The following is a 20,320-nucleotide window of genomic DNA, read 5'->3' as shown; positions in this document are numbered from 1 at the left end:
AAAACATAATAAAAAATTAAAGATGTGGGAGATTTCTGATCTTTGAAAAAAAAAAAAAACAAGAGTTGCATCTATGGGCAAGGCATAAGACTAGAAAAGAGCATTTTTTGTACTAACGTTGTATCTTGGAAGTCTGTAACCATAATACTATTACTAACGGTGTCAGCTTTCAAAAAATGTTAATGCAATACCATATAAATGAAATTGATATTGTATATGAATATAATAATTTACAAGCAAAAAAATGCTGTTAGGGGAAATAATTATGCAAAATGTTGTTTTACTCTTACAAATATAAAATAGCATAGAAATAGAACATGAGAAATGGTCCACTCCATATTTTTGGAATGCCATGTCATAGTCATTTATTTTAAAATAATATATATTTTATATGCAATGAAACCAAAAAGAAAGAAAGAATACGTATGTAAAAGTATGTTAATCAAAATTGAATATGACATGCTTAAATTGTTTAGGAACCAATTTGCATATTAAATGAATCTGAAATTTTAAAGCTTATCTCAATTAATTTTTTACTCTATTAAATTACTCTTTTTTTTTTAATTCAATTTAACAAACATAATTTACAACAAATTATAATTAAAAAAAAAACATAATAAAAAGTTTAAGATGTGGCCATGTGGGTGTTGAGTGTTACTAAAATTTTAAAGCTTATCTCATACGCTGAGATGAGCAGAGGTCAAAGAGTCTGAGACTCTGATTGAGACCGAGAGAGGGGAGGCAACTCGGAGGACTGGAGGAGCCTCGAAGTTTCATGCGACGACTGGCAGAGGGCTGGCTGGTGGCGGCGAGTGCGACGACTGGCGGAGGCTGCCGAAGGGCTATCGATGACTCCAAGCTCCGTGCGACGACTGGCAGAGGGCTAGTTGGTGGCGGCAAGTGCGACGATTATCGGATGAAGCTGCCTTCGGCCACTCTCAAGCTTCGAAGAACTTAGTTAGGATCAGGACTCATGAAGGCTAGACGAAGGCAGCAAAGATGAGTAGATCAGCTCAGGCCTCGAAGGAGTGAAGGCGTGAAGCCTTCTTATAGCTTCGACGGCTCGGCCAACAAAACTTCAAGTAAGTTTTTTTGCTCTTTGAATGTTAGATTTAGGTAGATTGAATGGCAGATGGGTGCTTGGGACTCGGGAAAGGAGGAAAGGAACGCGGCGCAGTAAAAAGGAGATTCTGCAAGTTGTCGGCATGTAATGGTCCATAACGGACCGTTACAGAGTGTAACGTTGGGGTAACGGCCGCTACGGACCGTTACGGAGACGTAACGGCCGTTACGACTGTGAATTTTTTCCGAACCGCATTATAGGCCCGTATCGGATTCGGAGCCCTTGATTTACGTTACGTATTGGCCGTTACGCTACGTAACAACCGTTATTTAAAACCATGGTGAAGGGTCCATCACCCTATGAGATATCTGAAACTTATTTGAAGTAAGAGTATCAAGAAATGAAACATTATATAGCTTCTTTTGCTGGAGTTTGGAAGGAGAGAGGTGTAACCCTCATGTGTGATGGTTGGTCAAGACCAACTAGAAAATACATCATAAACTTTTTAGTTTATTGCAATAGAGGCACCGTGTTTCATAAATCAGTTGATGTCTCTGATGTGCCAAGCAGAACAGCTGAATATTATTTCAGGTAATTTTCTAATTTTAATTGTATATGCAAATAGTATTATGAACTTGCATGCTTTTAATTAAATAGTATTAATTATTGAATCTATAATTTCATTTCAGATTAATGGACGAGGTGGTTGAAGAAATTGGAGAGGAGAATGTTGTCCAAGTAGTGACTGATAATAAAGCTACAATGAAGGCAGGAGGAAAATTATTAACGCAGAAGATGCCCAATCTCTATTGGACAGCATGTGCAGCTCATTGCATAAACCTTATTCTTGAAGATATTGGTAAGAAAAGTAACGTGAAGAAGGTCTTAGAAGACGCAAGAACAATAACCTCATTTATTTACAACCACACATGGACAATAAATTTCATGAAGAAATTCACAAATAATAGAGTTACTTCGCCCTGTTATCACTCGATTTGCCACAAATTTCATTGCTTTGGAGACTATTGTTAGGCATAAACAAGCATAGACCTTATTCTTGAAGATATTGGTAAGAAAAGTAACGTGAAGAAGGTCTTAGAAGACGCAAGAACAATAACCTCATTTATTTACAACTACACATGGACAATGAATTTCATGAAGAAATTCACAAATAATAGAGTTACTTCGCCCTGTCATCACTTGATTTGCCACAAATTTCATTGCTTTGGAGATTATTGTCAGGCATAAACAAGCATTAAGGGAAATGTTTACATCTGATGCTTGGAAGAACTCAAGGTTTGGGATGACAAAATCAGGCCCAGCATATGATTCAAAGAAAATTATCTTAGGCAAAGAGTTTTGGCAAAAGGCCTCTGATATAATTAAAGTGCAAAAACCCTTAGTGAAAGTTCTTAAATTGGTTGATGGTGATGAAAAACCAACCATGGGCTTCATATACGAGGCAATTGATAGGGCGAAGTTGGCCATTCAAAAATATTGCCGATTTTACAAAGACTATTGGAAAATTATTGACAACCGGTGGAGTTTTCAATTGCACCAAGATTTGCACGCTGCTGGTAAGTATAAATCAAATACAATTTCTTATTATTTTAACTTTAAATTATGCATAGTTGCATTACAAAACTATTGATTAATATGTTTCTAAATTTAATTGTAGGATATTTTTTGAACCCACAATTTCTTTATGGTGCCCCACCCTCTCCTGAAGTTGCTAGAGAAGTCATGGATGAGGTTAAAAAAGTGATAACCAAGCTGGTACCCGATATAGATACTCAAATTCGGGCTATTAATCAAGTAAGTATTGGTTCCATTAAATTGAATAATGAATTGTTCTAGTATTCTATAATACTTTCAAGAATAATTATTAATACATCTAATTAATTAATTATATTTCACAATCATCCTTTTTTAGTTGTTGCTATACTGAGATAGGCAGGAGACTTTTGGAACCCCGTTGGCTCAAAGGGCAGTAAAACAAACGAATCCTGGTAAATATAGGCTATATAGCTAAATAATGGATGAATGGCTCTATTTTCTCTTTTATGTTCAAATTTGACTTTTGAAATATACGTTATACTAACATAAAACTCTTTTTAATTATTCATGCAGCTGAATGGTGGATTCATTATGGCTTGTGTGCTCCTGAGCTCCAAAGAATAGCAATCAGAGTTCTTAGCCACACCACATCAGCTTCGAACTATGAGCGTAATTAGAGCACCTTTAGCCTCATCCATACGAAAACAAGAAATAGATTAAAATACATGAGACTACAAAAACTTGTTTTCGTACATTACAACATGAGGTTAAAGCTAAGACATACAATGAGAGGAAGCCAACGAGAAATTGAAGAGGGTTTCAATCCTATCAATTTGGACTACATTTTCGAAGAAGATGATCCTTTATGTCAATGGCTAGAGGAGAGAGAGACACCACTACTCGACGGTCAGGACAATTCAAATTGGTTAAATGAAGAAGTTGGTGGTACTACAGAAGGAGGTGATCAACCACCAATAAACGCGCATGATGATTCAAGTTCAAGCCCTGAACGTACACAAAGTGATGACAATCATGGTTTGAGCCCACCAAGTGATGATGTTGGTAATAGTGGTGTTAGAGTTAGGGTTGGAGGGTGGTAGTGGTGGTGGTGGAGGCGGCGGTGTAGAATATAATTATGGATATAACACAGGGACATCATTAGTAAGGGATATACATCCTTCAAATCCTTATGGACTACATGACATACCTGAAAATTATGACTTGGGTATTCCTCCAGGGAACCAATGTTCACAACCTAAGAGAAGGAGTGCTCGGAGTGCTCGTGGTGACCCTAGTGATTCTGCTGAAGATTCATATGGTGTGGTTCGTAGTTTTGGCGACTTTGGTTTAGATGGTTCATCATCACAATCATATGGATCTCATCCAGCATATCCACATTATGCATCTCGTGACTCACCTTTTTATCCTAGTGGATCAGGAATCTCAGGATCTAGTGAGTCTTCTTCTACACACAACGCAGAGCCAGCCCCAGCCCCAACTTATAGACATTATTCAGGATATGGTCAAAGAGGAGATTATGCACCCCCTATATCAGTTGGGTTTTCACCACCAGTACATTTTCAAGAGCAACAACGAAATGACGCAAACTTGGGTTTATTCAACTATGTATTTTCACAAGGATGGGAAAATAATTTCCAATCCCAATCTCAAGATACAGATGCAAATTATGAAGACCCTCCACATCATTCTTTTTGGTGGTGACATGTGTTATGTTATAAATTTGTAATATTGTATTCATGTATTTTCAACTATTTATTGATATTTGATATTAATCACTTTTTAAATTCATGTATGTGTAATGTGTATATTCAGTATTAAGTCTATTGATTCATTTTTAGTAACTTTATAACTTTAATTAATTGATTCTTACATTTCTACATCTTTTTACTCATTAAAGTAATGTAAATTATAAAAAAATATGTTTTTTTTTTTAAAACAACGCACTAAAATTAATATAAAAATCATAATGCCTATTAAAATGCATTTGTAGGTTGAATGAAAGCCTTCAAAATTCATTAAAAATCATGTATTAATGGATTTCAGACTTATTTTTCGATTTTGGCATGGTTGTGCATGCGTGAAAAAAATTCACGACCGTTACGCCCGCTTCCCATTACGTAACACCCACGTCTCCCGCGACCTGCGACACCCGCGACCGTTACGCAACGTTACCCGCGACTGTGATTTCAAACCATGGTTAGAAACCCTAACATGCTCTTTTTTTAAAAGGGGAGTTTGGCCTCAAATAATCCTAGATTTAGAAATTATGAAGTAAAATATTTAAAAAAAATAGTTTTGATTGATTGCCATGGGTAAAATAAAAGATAACTCTATCCTTTGAACATTAGGTTTGGGAAAAATTACCACCAAAATATCTAATTTCAATCAAGGACTGGGTTAGGTGGATGAGATTATTGATTGAATTTTGAATTAATGGAAATTGTGACCTCCATCCCATGATTGAAGTTAGAGAGTTTAATGGAGGGTTGAAGTCAGTCATTCATTAATGTGAAGTCATTGGATTGGCAATTAGGACTTGAGTGGGGTTGAAGTCAATCATTAACGAAGGTTTGACGATCATAGTTTTAATGACTGAAATCAACTCTCACATGGGAGTTTTGAAAATCCTTTGATTATCAATTAGGGTTTTTAACGATTGAGTCAACTCTTCAATCGAAGATTTGAAAACCCCTAATTTTTAATGTCTGATTGGAGTCAACCCATAAAGATTTGAAAATCCTCAATAAAGAATTAGGGCTTTAATGCTCTGATTGAATCAACCCTTGAAGATTCGAAAATTCCAAATTAACAATCAAGGTTTTAATTAATTAAGTCCACTCTTCAAGAATTGAAAATCCCTTGCTAACAATCATGGTTTTAATGCTCTGACTGTATCAACCTTTGAAGATTTGAAAATACTTGATGGACAATCAGGGTTTTAATGCTTTGATTGAATGAATTCTTGAGAATTTGAAAATCTTTAATTGACAATCAATGTTTTAATTGATTGAGTCAACTCTTGAAGATTTGAAAATCCCTGATTGACAATCAAAGTTATAATGTTTTGATTGAGTCAACTTTTGAAGACTTAAAAATCCCAAATTGACAACTAGGATTTTAATGCTTTGATTGAGTTAACCCTTGAAGATTTGAAAATCCTTAATTGGCACTTAGGGTTTTAATGCTTTGATTGTGTCAACACTTGAAGATTTGAAAATCTCTAATTGACAATCAGAGTTTAATTGATTGGATAAAGCATCTTTAATTGGGGCAATCAACATTTATGAAAGCAGTTTCAATTTTTTTTTTAAAGTAAAGTTTCCCTTTTGAGAATAGATGCTTGACCAAAAGAAAGGATGATTTTTGAAACTTTACTAAATTCATCATCGGCCAATAAGAGAAACAATTTGAATTTTTTTTTTGAAAAAGGGAATTTTTTTTTTTTTTTTTTTGAAAAAGGGAATTCCAAGTTTACCCCTGGCCTCTTGGTCTCATGGTGCAAGCACCGGTTCCCATTCACCTATACGGGCTTAAGGGAGAGCACTTGTCCCTTACCTAGGGTTGAGAATGGAGAGGACACCATATGGTGAGAACCCCCCCTCTCATCCCATCATTAACGAGGTTGAGAGATATTGGACTACCCTTGGAGATGCACAAACTGCAATATTAGGGACTATGGGCAAAAAAGGATCCTTGACAAGTATGCATGGGCAATTTAACCATTTAACAAGCATGTAGAGGCAAGCTAAAAATTGTACAGAGGTAGTACATATTATTAGCACATGCATGAGCAAATTTGGACCCATTTGTCAAGAACACATTTAAATATTTGCAATAAACCCTCATACCATCAATGAAGCCAAGTGCATTGATTACACTCCATCACGATGGCAGCTTTCAATACAAAATCTCACATATCAAGGAATACTTGAACATATTCATGTAAGTCGACCTTATTCACCAAAAGAGGTTACCAATCCTCTTTATTTCATATATCCTTCATTGCTCAAAAGATAATCCATGAGGACGCTAAAGAAGTACTAAGGCAAAGAAAATATTAACAAACCAAACCAAGTTGAGATAATGCATCCATTCAATGGAAGGTGGTAGCACGATTCCAACCATTCTAGCCAAGCCCTTCATGACTCTTAATTTTTGTCAGACTGGTGGGAGTGGAGTCTTTTGGTGCTGCACTCAATTACTAGACGTATGGCTAGTCAGTCCTACTTTGGTCAAGCTGAAGATCTTCATGAAGGTATATCAAAAAGATCGGAATCCTTTAGAGGAATTTTCTATATATGCTTGAAAGAATCATGAGTTGAAGAAGTGGGAGGATATTATAGAGCATCTAGGCAAAGGAATAGTCCAATGCGTAGCCATCTAAATGCCGTCAGGGTCCTTATTGGTAAAATGTGGACATTTTCCCTAGGTCCCGCTGTTTGGAGCCAGTGGTTGCAGCAGTTATGCCCCGACTCTAGCGCTCCAGCAGATGAGGCAACACCAACTCATTCCTCACATCGTAGCGCTGATGCAGTTTCATTTCTATTATGGAGATCGTGCTAATTTGGGGGAGTTCACAAAAGCTAAGGCTTTTTGATATCATCAGAGATCCCTAGATAAAGGGAGCACGTCAACATTGACTACTACTGGGTACCCTAATGGCATCGGGATAGGGGCAAGGACTACAAAGTCCCTCAACATATGGGCCAAACAAGCCTCTTCCAAAGCTCGACGACCTAGAGGATTACTATGAGGATTTATAGGCTCGACAAGAGGTCTACTACTAGGAGTGGCAAAGAAAGAAGCAGAAGATGAAGGAGAAATATGGTATCCTAGAGGCAGAGAATGAGATATTGCAAGAACAGGTAGAGAAGAATGTCCAAGATCGGTCAAAACTTCAATAGAGAGTAATTACATTGAAGAAGAGGAGGAAAGAGCTAGAAGAATAAAAAAAAAGGGTTGCTCAAAAGGTTGCGGGGTAATAGAGAAACAAAGGAGTGAATGAGAGCCCTAGCGCATATGAACCAATTCTTGAAGGAAGAGCTAAGGAAGCAAGACCTGGAAACTATCTATTGGAAGAACAAGGCCTATAAGCAAGGCAAATGCATTAATGTCTTGGGCCTTAGGCTGCAATAGCAAGGTGAACAGTTAGCCCAACACTAAGTGTTCTTTACGAGAAGCCAGATTGAAGATAGCCTATGTTACACCAAGCCTTGTGGGAGGGACTAAGCTCATTGGACTCCTTATTACGAGAAGTGGGGAAGATGGCCCAAGTTCGATATCTAAGAGCCAAGAGACTATTGAGTAGCTTGCACCCGACCAAGGCTAACACCAAAATGTGGAGGTTCCTATCAGATGCCATGCAGCTCTTCAAGGGATCCGCCATGGTATACCGCTCCCAGAAAGCAAGCAAGTTAGTGAGGACTAAGAAAATGACTCTAGGCCAACTTATATGGGACATGTAACCCCTTGGGAATTTGTATTGATAAAATAGTATGAACCCCGTGAGAGAACATTTCCACATAGGCTACAAAATTGTAATGGATAATGAGACATGGTTGATTTTTTTAAAGAGATTTAATTTTCCTTTACGATGTGTGAATATGTTTGTTTTCTTGTGTTTGTTTATTTATTGTGTTTTTTTATTTCTTTCAATAAGATCTAGGCAAAATTCCTCCCAAGAAGAAAACTTGTCCCATCACTCGAGGTCCAGTAATTACCAGATAGGAATCTCCTCATTCTGATGTTAGCTGTGGTCAAGTGCAAGCTACACAAAGGTCCCCCGACTCTCAGATATAGGACTAGGGTCACCTTCCCTACTTCTCATAATGAGTCCAATGAGCTCAATTGCTCCCACATGGCGTCGTATATCTTAGCCATATAGGCCATCTTCAATCTAGCTTCTCGTAAGAACGCCTAGTGCCAAGCTAATTGCTCACCTTGTCATTGCAGCCTAAGGTCCAAGACATTAATGCATGTGTGCTACTCATAGGTCTTGTTCCTCCAATAGAGGGTTTCCAAGTCCTACTTCCTCAACCCTTCCCTTAGGAATTGGTTTATATGCTCTACGGCCCTCATCTGCTCCTTTGTTTCTCGATTGCCCCACAACCTTTCAACCAACCCTTCGTTTTCTTCTTCTAGCTTTCTCCTCTTCTTTAATGCAATGACCCTCTGTTGAAGTTTTGACTAGGCTTAGGCCTTCTTCTCTATCTTTTCTAGCAATATCTCAATCTCTACCTCTAGGATCCCATATTTCTCCTTCATATTCTGCTTCTTTCTTTCCCTTTCGTGGTAGTAGGCCTCTTGCCAAGCCCAGAACTCCTCGTAGTAATCCGCTAGGTCATCAGGCATCCGAAGAGGCTTGTTTGGCTCATATGCTGAGAGACTTTGTAGTCCTTGCCCCTATCTCAATGTTATGCAGGGTACCTAGTAGTAGTCAATGTCAACGCGCTTCCTTTCTCTAGGGATCTCTGATGAGACCAAGCAGCCTTAGCTTCTGTGAGCTCCCCCAGGTTAGCTTGATCTCCATAATAAAAATGAAACTGCATCAGCCCTACGGTGCAAGGAATGAATTGGTACTGCCCCATCTGCCGAAGCGCTAGAGGAGGGGGGCATAACTGATGGAACCTCTAGCCTAAACAGCAGAACCGAGGAAAACTATCCACATCTAACCAATAAGGACCTCGTAGGCATTCAGACAACTACCCATTGGACTATTCCTCTACCTAGATGCTCAATAATAGCCTCCCACTCCCCCAACTCATGATTCTTCCAAGCATATAAAGAAAATTCCTCTAAAGGGTTAAATAACTTTCGTAAATGTCGATTGCCCCAATCAAAGATGCTCTATCCAATCAATTAAAACCTTGATTTCCAATTAGGGATTTTCAAATCTTCATGATTGACTCAATCAAAATATTAAAACTCTGATTGCCAAGTTAGGATTTTCAATCTTCAAGGGGTGACTCAATCAAAGCATTAAAACCTGATAGCCAATTAGGAATTTTTAAGTCTTCAAAAGTTGACTCAATCAAAGAATTATAACCCTAATTGTCAATCAGGGATTTTCAAATCTTCAAGAGTTGACACAATCAATTAAAACATTGATTATCAATTAAGGATTTTCAAATCCTCAAGAATTGACTCAATCAAAGCACCCTAATTGTCAATTAGCGATTTTCAAATCTTCAAGGGTTGATTCAATCAGAGCACTAAAACCTTGATTAACAATCAAGGATTTTCAAATCTTGAAGAGTTGAATCAACCAATTAAAGCTTTGATTATAAATTAGAGCTTGATTCAATCAAAGCATTAAAGCCCTAATTGTCAATTAAGGATTTTCAAATTTTTAAGGGTTGACACCAATCAGACATTAAAAATTAGGGGTTTTCAAATTTTCAATTAAAGTGTTGGCTCGATCATTAAAAACCCTGATTGACAATCAAGGGATTTTCAAAGCTCCCATCTAAGAGTTGATTTCAGTCATTAAAACTCTGATTGTCAAACCTCATTAATGATTGACTTCAACATCACTCAAATCCTAATTGCCAATCCAAAGAATTTTGCAAACAAATTAATGATTGATTGACTTCAACCCTCCATTAAAACCTGATGTCAGTTAGGAGATTTTATCCCATGAACATTAAACTCTCTAACTTCAATTGTGGGATGGAGATCACAATTTCCATTAATTCAAAATTCAATCAATAATCTCATCCACCTCATCCAATCCCCAATTTAAATTAGATATTTTGATGTTAACTTTTCCCAAACCTTATGTTCAAATGATAGTCATATTTGATTTTATCCGTGACAATCAATCAAAACTATTTTTTTATCTTTTACTTCAAAATTTCTAAATCTAAGATTATTTAAGGTCGAACTCCCTTTTTCAAAGAAGAGCATGTCAAGATTTCTAACCTTTTTGTTTGGACTCTTGGACAGTGATTCTTCACTAAATGACCCAAAAGAGAGATTTACCTTTTTTTTTTTTCCCTTTATTTCTTAGTTAGGACACACACACACATAGTAGCAATCGTTCTTAGAATGGGTGTTGGTAGGATTCGATTGGCTAATTTCCCTTAGAATGGTTAGTCTAATACCTTCCCTACACCCTACACATATATGTACTCCTGAACCCATTTTCTCTATATCATAGACTTCTTAGGGTTTTTTCACTTATTTGCCCTAAACTAAAAAATAAAAATAAAAGTGGCAACTTCGCATTTTTAATCTTTACTCTTCTTAGAGTCTTTTGACCCCTGTTCGACCTTCTTGTTTAGGGGGATCTCCATGCAAACACTTCCCATTCATTGGCACATTCCTCAGATTAAACAAATTTTATTTGATGTTAGGATTATTTAATGTTGAGATTTTTATTTAATGTGTTAAGATTTTAAATCAATTGGGATCGAGTCCATTAAGGACTTGGATTGGGATATTTTACCATCCTAATAGGAGTAAGTTTCCCTGCCCTATATATTTGTAATCCTATGGGGCTTTTCCATCCAAAAAATAAGATAATTCATAGCCTTTTGTCTAATTTGGAGGTAGATCCCCTAAGTGATCAAACCCTATTTTCTCTTACTATCTTCCCTTCTTAAAATTTCCCCAATTTCTCCACGGTAAACCCTAGAGTCTTATCATTTGGTATCAGCATCGGCATTAATGTGGATATCTTTAACACACCAACAAAAGCAAGATCTTTGAATTCTTGATCTTCACTTATACACAATGGCCTCAGAAGATTCAGCAAAGTTCAAAAAGGAAGCTAGGCTAAAGGCTAAACTTAGCAATATGTTTAAATCTCAATTTGAAGAGATTCAGGCATCACTCTCTAAACTACTCATTACATCTTCCCATAAAGAGAGAAGATGATGCATGTACATCAGCTAATGGTAGGGAGCAATCATACGTGCACAAAGGAGGTTACTAAGGAGAGTGTGATTGCGGTCTTTCTCGTATGAAGGTGGAATTTCCTCAGTGGGGCAATGATGACCCTACCAATTGGGTTTTTAGGGCTAAAAAATAGTTAAGCTTTCACCGCACTCTAGAAGCATCTAAAGTTGAGATTGCTTCTATTAGTCTAGATGGCGATGCTATTCAATGGTATGACTAGTTTGAAGCTCATTATGGAATGCCTTCATGGTCAGAATTTGTTTGTGGATTACTTGTCTAATTGGGGCCCACTATATATGAGAATATCGACAAAGAGCTTGCTAAAATATGCCAAACAAGCAATGTGTTGGAGTACCAAACATGATTTGAGCAACTATCAAACAAGACTAAAGATTGAAATGAAAGTCAACTCATCAATACTTTTATTGAAGGTCTCCTACTTGACATTTAGCGCGAGGTCAAAGTACGTTGGCCATGAACTATGACCGCTGCAATTTGATGTCACTCCAACAAGACCATTAGCAAGCAGAATGTCAACACCGCTATCACACCACCTGCTCCTCGCAATCCTCTTGCCAAATGATTGACTTAAGAGGAACTTAAAGAGAGAATGACAAAAGGTTTGTACTGGCATTGAGATGAAAAGTAGCATAGAGAACACAGTTACAAAAAGGGATGATTGTTTATTATTGAATCAGTGGAGGAGCTAGAAGAGGTTGAGGATGACCCCCCCCCCCCCTTTTACTCAAATCAAGACGGTATGGAATCTAATGATAATTATAAATCTATCACTTCTTTAGTTCATGCTTTAGCTGGTTATGCTAATCTTTAAACCATGAAAATTAATGACTTCCTAAAATACCAACATGTTACTATATTAATTGATACAGGTAGCACTAATAATTTCATGGACACAAAATTTGTTGAGCAGCTAGCCTATCCTGTGGAGCAATGTGAAAAGTTTGATGTGAAGGTTGTAGATGGAAGGACCTTAACATATCAGAGCAAGTGTTTGAGGGTTAAACTTACCATGCAAACCATGGCTTGTATGTTGATTTATCTTTGCTACCACTAGAAGACTATGAAGTGGTTTTGGGTATTGAATGGTTAAGGATTTTGGGTGATATAGCTTGGAATTTCTCTAAAATAGTAATGAAGTTCGTCGTGAATGGCCAAAGAGTGACGCATAAAGGCAAACGTTGTGGTAATGTCACTACAGTTTTAAGTCATCATATAGAGAAGCTCCTTAAAAAGGAGTGACACAATTGCTGGGTACGACTTCAAGCACCAAAGTTACAACATCAATCAAGCCAGGATGAAGGTCTAGACTCTCTTATTGCAGAATTTTCTAACCAATTTGTAAAGCTATAGGGATTGCAACCTCCGCAAACACATGATCACTGATTCACCATATTCCTCTATTGCCAAGTAGTGTCCCTACTAATGCCCATCCTTGTCGCTATCCTTCTTTTCAATAAGCAAAAATAGAAAATATAGCGAAAGAAACATTAGATGCCGGTATAATTCAACTAAGTTCTAGTCCATATTCTTTCCGTCTTATTGGTGAAGAAGAAGTATGGCTCTTAGTGGATGTGTGCAAATTATCGAGCACTGAACAAGAACACTGTGACGGACAAATATCCTATCCCTATTGTGGAAGAATTGTTAGATGAGTTGGGCGGTGCCTCGTCACGGGTCGAGCTTGTTCAGGGCATTATGCTTGCCTGTGACCACTTGTCTCGTGCATTGGGAATGGGTTTCCATCATGTAAACACTAGTGTAGGTTTATTTTCTAGTAGTAGTTTCTCTGTATGCCAAATAAGGCAGTATGACTCCTCGGTCACTTTAATGTTTCCTAGTGCCAAGGTGAGAATTGCATATAAGGCTCTTTAAGGGAGGGTGAGTGTTCATTAATCTTGTAAAACTCACTAACTATTGTCAACGTGTTTAGCCTACTTGCCTCCCTCGCTAAACACACAATGTTAGCTTCAATGTTTACTGCTTGCTTGCCACTGCTTTCATAATTGCTTACTGCTTCCGTTGATATTTGATTGATTGATAATGAAAGCATTTCATGGATGAACTATGGTAAATGATAGGTTGGCTAGTTAAGCAAGAGTGCTTTAGCTAGTGCCACATGGTCCTTTCACAAAGGTGTGAAATAGTCAGCCTGTGACACCTGGTATCAAAGCTCAGTCAGTTGCTACGTGAATTCAATTGCCTTCGTCTTGAGATTGGGAAAGCTTTGGTAAATGACCATGGCACCAACCAATGCTGAGAGAATCAGCGTGCTGGAAGCATAGGCTGAGACGACAGCCAACAATGTGACCACATAAATGGCCCAATAGAGGGGACTTGTTGATGAAATGATGGAATCACAAAAGCATCAAGCAAGTTTGTTAGGTGAAATGTCAGAGGACTTTCACCATACTGTGGAAACTTTACAATCTCGGATAGCTTATCTGGATGCAAAGATGAATCTGATGGTTCTTACTATGGGAAACTCTTAACACTTCAGGGTTTAGCAAAACCAAGGTACCAGAACCCATGACGTATAGGGGCGCCTGGATGCCAAGGAGTTGGAAAACTTCTTATTTGATATGGAGCGGTACTTTTGCGTTATGAGGACGGCCTCAAAACATGTGAAAGTGGATACTACAACCAAGTACTTGGTTGGTGACGCCAAACTATGGTAACGTACCAAGTACAATAAAATTGAAAATGGACGCTATGCAATGGATAGTTGGGCAGGCTTGAATACAGAGCTCAAGCCCAATTCTTTCCTGAAAATGTTGAGTACAATGCTAGAAAGAACCTAAGAGATCTCAAGCATACTGGTCAATAAGGGAATATGTGAAACAAGTTTCTGCTTTGACGTTGGATATCCGGGACATGTTGGAAAAGGATAAGCTATTCTATTTTCTTGAGGGGTTGAAACCGTGGGCAAGAACAAGACTTCATAGGCAAAGAGTTCAACACTTATCTACCGCACAAGTTGCCACAGAACACTTGACTAACTAAGCTGGTGATACTACCACTTCGTCCAAAGAGTTTGGTGTAGAGGGAAACAGCGGAAAGTCTTTTAAGAAAGGCAAACCCAAAAGTGGGGGAGCAAACTATAAGGCCTCAACTTCGAAAGAAGCTTCATCGTCTTGAGTGTTCAACACACCCAATGGAAAGGGTAAAATTTCATGCTTCTTGTGTCGAGGCCCTCATAGAGTTATTTAGTGCCCACAAGGATCACTCAATGCCTTACAAGCTTCCACTGCGGAGCAGGTAGTGGAAAGTGCTAGGGAAGAGGAGGATACCCTGAAGATGGGTGCAATGCGATTAGTGAGCGCATTGGAAAAGCAAACGAAAGCATCGAAAGTTACACAAGCAAAAGTACTAATGTTTTTGGACTTGAGGATCGATGGGAAGAATACCTGCGCTATGGTGGATACCGGGGCTACTCATAATTTTGTTTCACAGCCAGAAGCATGAAGATTCAACTTATCCTTGGAGAAGAATACAAGACGCATCAAAACAGTGAATTCAGTAGCCCAGCCTACTCTAGGAGTAGCCAAGCAAGTGACTGTGAAGCTTGACAGTGGGAAGGTCATGTGAATTTCACAGCGGTGCCATTGGATGACTTTCAAGTCATTTTGGGAATGGAATTCCTAAGGGGGACGAAGGCAGTGTTGATGCCTTGTGCTGGTTCCCTATGTCTGATGGGAGATCACCCGTGCATGGTGCAAGCCATTGCGACGAAAGGAGACAATGGGAAGTTCCTTTTAGCCATGCAACTCAAGAAGGGATTAAGAAAGGGTGAGCAGACATATCTAGCCACGATGGCGGTAGATGAAAAAGTAGGCCAAGAGCGGGTGCCTACGACCATCCAAGCAGTGTTGGATGAGTACAAGGAAGTGATGTCGGATAAACTGCCTCACAACTTACCTCCACGACAGGGCGTAGAGCATCTACGGAAGGTGTTCGACAGGCTGAGGGAGAAAATTCTGTATGTGAAGAAAGAGAAGTGCTCTTTCGTTCAGCGGAGCATCAAATTCCTAGGTCATGTGATTGAGCAAGGTCATATCTGGATGGATATGGAGAAGGTAAAGGCGATTCAAGAATGGAAGATCCCCACAACAGTGAAGGAGTTGCACTCCTTTCTTGGCCTTGCCAACTATTGCAGGAAGTTCGTAGAGGGGTATTAGCGGAGAATGGCTCCTATGACAGAACTATTGAAGAAGGATCAGTGGTGGAACTGGACTAAGAAGTGTTTAATGAATGCCATCATGAGAGATCAAATACTTGCTCTTCCGGATGTCATGAAACCCTTTGAGGTGCAAACAGATGCCTCAGACTTCGCCCTTGGAGGAGTCTAGTTACAGGAGGGACATCCTATTGCGTACGAGAGTCATAAGCTTAGTGAAGCAGAGTGGAAGTACACAGCTCAAAAGAAGGATATGCTAGCGTTGATACATTGTCTCCGCATGTGGAGGCATTACTTACTTGGGTCAAGGTTTGTGGTGAAAATAGGCAACTTGGGAGTTAGCCACTTCTTCACATAGTCGAAGTTGACACCCAGGTAGGGCCAATGGCAGGAATTCTTAGCAGAATTTGATTTCTCCTTTGAGCACAAGGCAGGGCGCTTGAACCAAGTCGTAGATGCACTGAGTAGGAAGGCAGAAATGGCAACCTTGCAGATGGTAGCACACTTGATTGTGAGTACTGTTACCACAACGATGCTGGAGCGCATCAAGGAAAACTTAGCCAAAGATCCAGTTGCGCAGAACCTAATTAAGTTGACCGAAGAGGGGAAAGCATCTCAATTCTGGATAGAAGACGGATTGCTGATGACCCATGGTAGTCGGCTCTTTGTCCCACAAGCTGGTGATCAGAGGAAGACACGGTTGAGAGAGTGTCATGATACCATGTGGGCCGGACATCCAAGATGGCAGCGCACTTTGGCCTTATTGAAACAGATGTATTATTGGTCGCACATGCATGATGATGTGGTTGATTATACCTAAACTTGTCTCATTTGCCAACAAGACAAGGTGGAGAAGAGGAAGATTGCAGGGCTACTAGAGCCCCTACTAGTACCGTCCAAACCATGGGAAAGTGTCTCACTGGGCTTCATTACCAACCTACCCAGGGCGTACGTCTTCTTTAGAGAATGGAGACAGATTGCAGAGATTGCCCAAGCCTACCTGGAGAAAGCTTCTATGCTGATGAAGAAATGGGCAGATCAAAGGAAAAGAGTGCAGCATTTCAACGTAGGTGACTTGGTGCTTTTTAAGCTCAATCCTAAATAGATTAGATCACCACAAGGACGAGATAAGAGACTACTTCGTAAATATGAAGGACCATTCCCCATCTTGGCCAAAGTCGGGAAAGCCTCTTACAGAATCGACCCTCCGACTTGGATGAAAGTGCATCCTGTATTTCACGTCAACTGCCTCAAGCCATTCAAAACTAACATCAGTGATCCGAGCAAAAGTCAGTCAAACAGAGCAGAGTTGAAGACAGTGCAACCCGACAGACGTGAAGTTGAAGATATCCTTGCAGACAGAGAGTTCATATCCTCAAAGGAAGAGGCGGCGGGAGTTCTTAGTGAAGTGGAAAGGCCTTGGTGATGAAAAAATCAGCTGGATTTCTGCGGAAGACATGCAACCGTTTGTGGACAAAGTAGAAGTGTACCTAGCGTCAAAGTCTACAAGGACATCGACCACATAAATGGGGGAGCGTCGCGAACTGAGCTTGTTCAGGGCATTATGTTTGCCTGTGACCGCTAGTTTTGTGCGTTGGGGATGGGTTTCCATCATGTAAATACTAGTGTAGGTTTATTTTCTAATAGTAGTTTCTCTGTATGCCAAATAAGGCAATATGACTCCTCAGTCACTTTAATGTTTCCTAGTGGCAGGGTGAGAATTGTATATAAAGCTCTTTTAGGGAGGGTGAGTGTTCATGAATCTTGTAAAACTCACTAGCTATTGCGAACGTGTTTAGCCTATTTGCCTCCCTCCCTAAACACACAATGTTAACAGAGGTGGTGTTAATAAATTACATTGCTTCAATGTTTACTGCTTGCTTGCCACTGCTTTCATAATTGCTTACTGCTTCTACTAATATTTGATTGAATGAGAATGAAAGTGTTTCGCGGATGAATTCTGGTAAACGATAAGCTAACTAGTTAAGCACGAGTGCTTAGCTAGCGCCGCACAGTCCTTTCACAAAGGTGTGAAATAGTCGGCTCATGACACCTAGTAGTTCACCAAACTCAACTTGAGATCAAGCTATCACCAGATTCGGATACATAAGGATAACATTCAAAAGACTACGTTTAGAACTCACGATGGCCATTATGAGTTCTTGGTTATGCCTTTTGGGTTAACTAGTGTGCCTTCAACCTTCCAAAGTCTCATGAATTGACATTTTCCGACCTTACCTACGTAAGTTTGTTCTCAAATTTTTTTTATTATATCCTGATATATGGCTCATCTCTTGAAGATCATTTAGGTCATTTGCAAATTGTACTCAACACTCTTCATGAGCATCATCTGTTTGTCAAGAAATCTAAATGCAGTTTTGCTCGATCGCATGTGGAATACCTTGGGCATATTGTTTCCCAAAAAGGTGTTTCAGTTGACCCTTCTAAAATACAAGTGATGACAGACTGGCCTAACAAGTTTGAGGCTAACTGGTTACTATTGCAATTTTTCAAAGGTTTCGGAAAGATTAGCCCTCCATTAACCACTCTACTGAAAAAAGATGCATTCAAATGGAGTGAGGAAGCTAAACAAGCCTTTGCCGAGCTTAAGCACACAATATCCACCACATTGGTTCTTGCCCTGCCAGATTTCAACAAGGTGTTTATTATTGAATCTAATGCATCAGGAGTTGGCATTGGTATAGTTTTAATGCAAGATAGATGCCCCATTGCTTTTACCAATAAGGTTCTTTCACCATCCCACATCGACATGTCTATTTATGAAAAAGAGATGCCAGCTATAGTGAATGCATTTACAAAGTGGAGATCGTATTTAATTGGTCGGCATTCCCAAATCTGAACTGATCACAGCAGTCTGAAGTAATTTTTAGAGCAACGAATCTCTTCCATGGAACAACAAAAGCGGGTCACTAAGTTGTTGGGCTATGACTATAAGATTATTTACAAGAAAGGGACTGAGAATGTGGTGGCAGATGCACTCTCACAACATCCTAAACAAGTTGAACTTATAGCTATTTTTGTACCTGCATGTACTACTCTTGAACAAATTAGGGAGGAATGGAGGCTAATCCTGGAGACTAGAGGTATTATCCAAAAGCTACAAAGAGAGCCAACATTAGTCCATCTTTACCTTTGAGACTCTTTAAACTTACTATATAAAGGGAGGATTTTATTAGTTCCTAATTCAGCTCACAAGAAAACCATACTACAAGAATTGCACGCATCACCAATTGTAGGCCACTTTGGTTTTCTTAGAACCTAAAGTGCATTTCTCAAGAATTTTATTGGAAGGGAATGAAGGGTGAAATCAAAAGGCTTATGGAAAAATGTGATGTTTGTCAATGACAGAAAGGGGAAACTATGGCAAGTGCGGGCTTTCTACAGCCTCTTCCTATTCCAGAAGAAGCTTGGACTAATATCACCATGGATTTCATTGAGGGACTACCATCTTTTCATGGTAAGTCTAATATTTTTGTTGTTGAGGGCTGCCTCACAAAATGTGCTCATTTTTGTGCCATAACTCACGCTTATACTGCTATAAGTGTTGCTTGTACTTTTGCTGAGAATTTTGTCAAGTTGCATGCAATTCCTCAGTCTATTGTCAGTGATCATAACAATGTCTTTACCTGCAACTTTTGGAAAGAGCTTTTCCATTTGCAATGAACACAATTGAATATGAGCATTGCATATCATCCACAATTAGATGGACATACTAGTTGTTAACAGGTGCTTGGAGACTTATCTTCGTTGCTTTGCTAGCAACAAACTGAAGGATTGGGCGCGATGGCTCCCATGGGCTGAATGGTGGTATAATTCCACTTATCATTCCTCCCATCCAATTGACTCCATTCGAGGCTATTTATGGTCAAGCTACTACTATTCATGCTAGGTATTCAACTGGATCATCCAGTTGATCAAATTGACAAGGAGGTACATGATCGAGACAAAGTGCTTTAGCTCCGAAGGAAAATATTGTTGTAGCTCAAGCTCATAGAAAACAGCAAGTTGATAAGCACCATAGTGGAAGGGAATTCTCAGTGGGAGATTGCGTATTTCTTAGGCTATAGCCCCATAGACAGATATAAGTGGTTGTTCGTTCTTCAATGAAGTTCATCTACTCAATTTTATTGGCCTTATAAGATCCTAAAACATATAGGCCATGTTGATTATCCTCTTGACTTACCAACAGGTTCCAAGGTACAACCAGTTTTTCATGTCTCTTGCCTCAAAAAAAAGTTAGGGGAACAAGTTACTGTGTAGCACCACTTGCTTGATGTGACACCTACTAGTGAGGTTCAAGTTGCAGCCACAAGCAATTTTAAATCGTTGGGTAGTCAAATGCACAAGTCGAGACATCATAGAAGCTTTAGCATGTCAATTCTCGGAGTAGAGATTCCCAGAGTTTATTGTTGCTCAACTTTAAGGACAAGGCTTATTTGAAGAAGGCAAGAATGTTAGGATTCCCAAATCAATTGGGATTTTCTATTTAATGATAGGAATTCCCAAATCAATTGGGAATTATAAATAATCTATTATGATTCCCAATGAATTCTATTTAATGTTAC

At 39.0% G+C, this 20,320-nt stretch overlaps 1 protein-coding gene across 2 annotated transcripts in view; it reads right to left on the bottom strand.

The window, feature by feature from the left end:
- The window catches only part of LOC131151892 (2-isopropylmalate synthase A-like), an 87,502-nt gene that overhangs the window by 32,197 nt on the left and 34,985 nt on the right, over window positions 1-20,320 (bottom strand). The gene's annotated exons all lie outside the window — the stretch shown is intronic.

Source organism: Malania oleifera, chromosome 3 (genome assembly GCF_029873635.1).
Source record: "Malania oleifera isolate guangnan ecotype guangnan chromosome 3, ASM2987363v1, whole genome shotgun sequence".
NCBI classification, from domain to species: domain Eukaryota; kingdom Viridiplantae; phylum Streptophyta; class Magnoliopsida; order Santalales; family Ximeniaceae; genus Malania; species Malania oleifera.
Note: the sequence above shows the minus strand (reverse complement) of the source record. Positions and strands in the feature narration are given on the sequence as shown.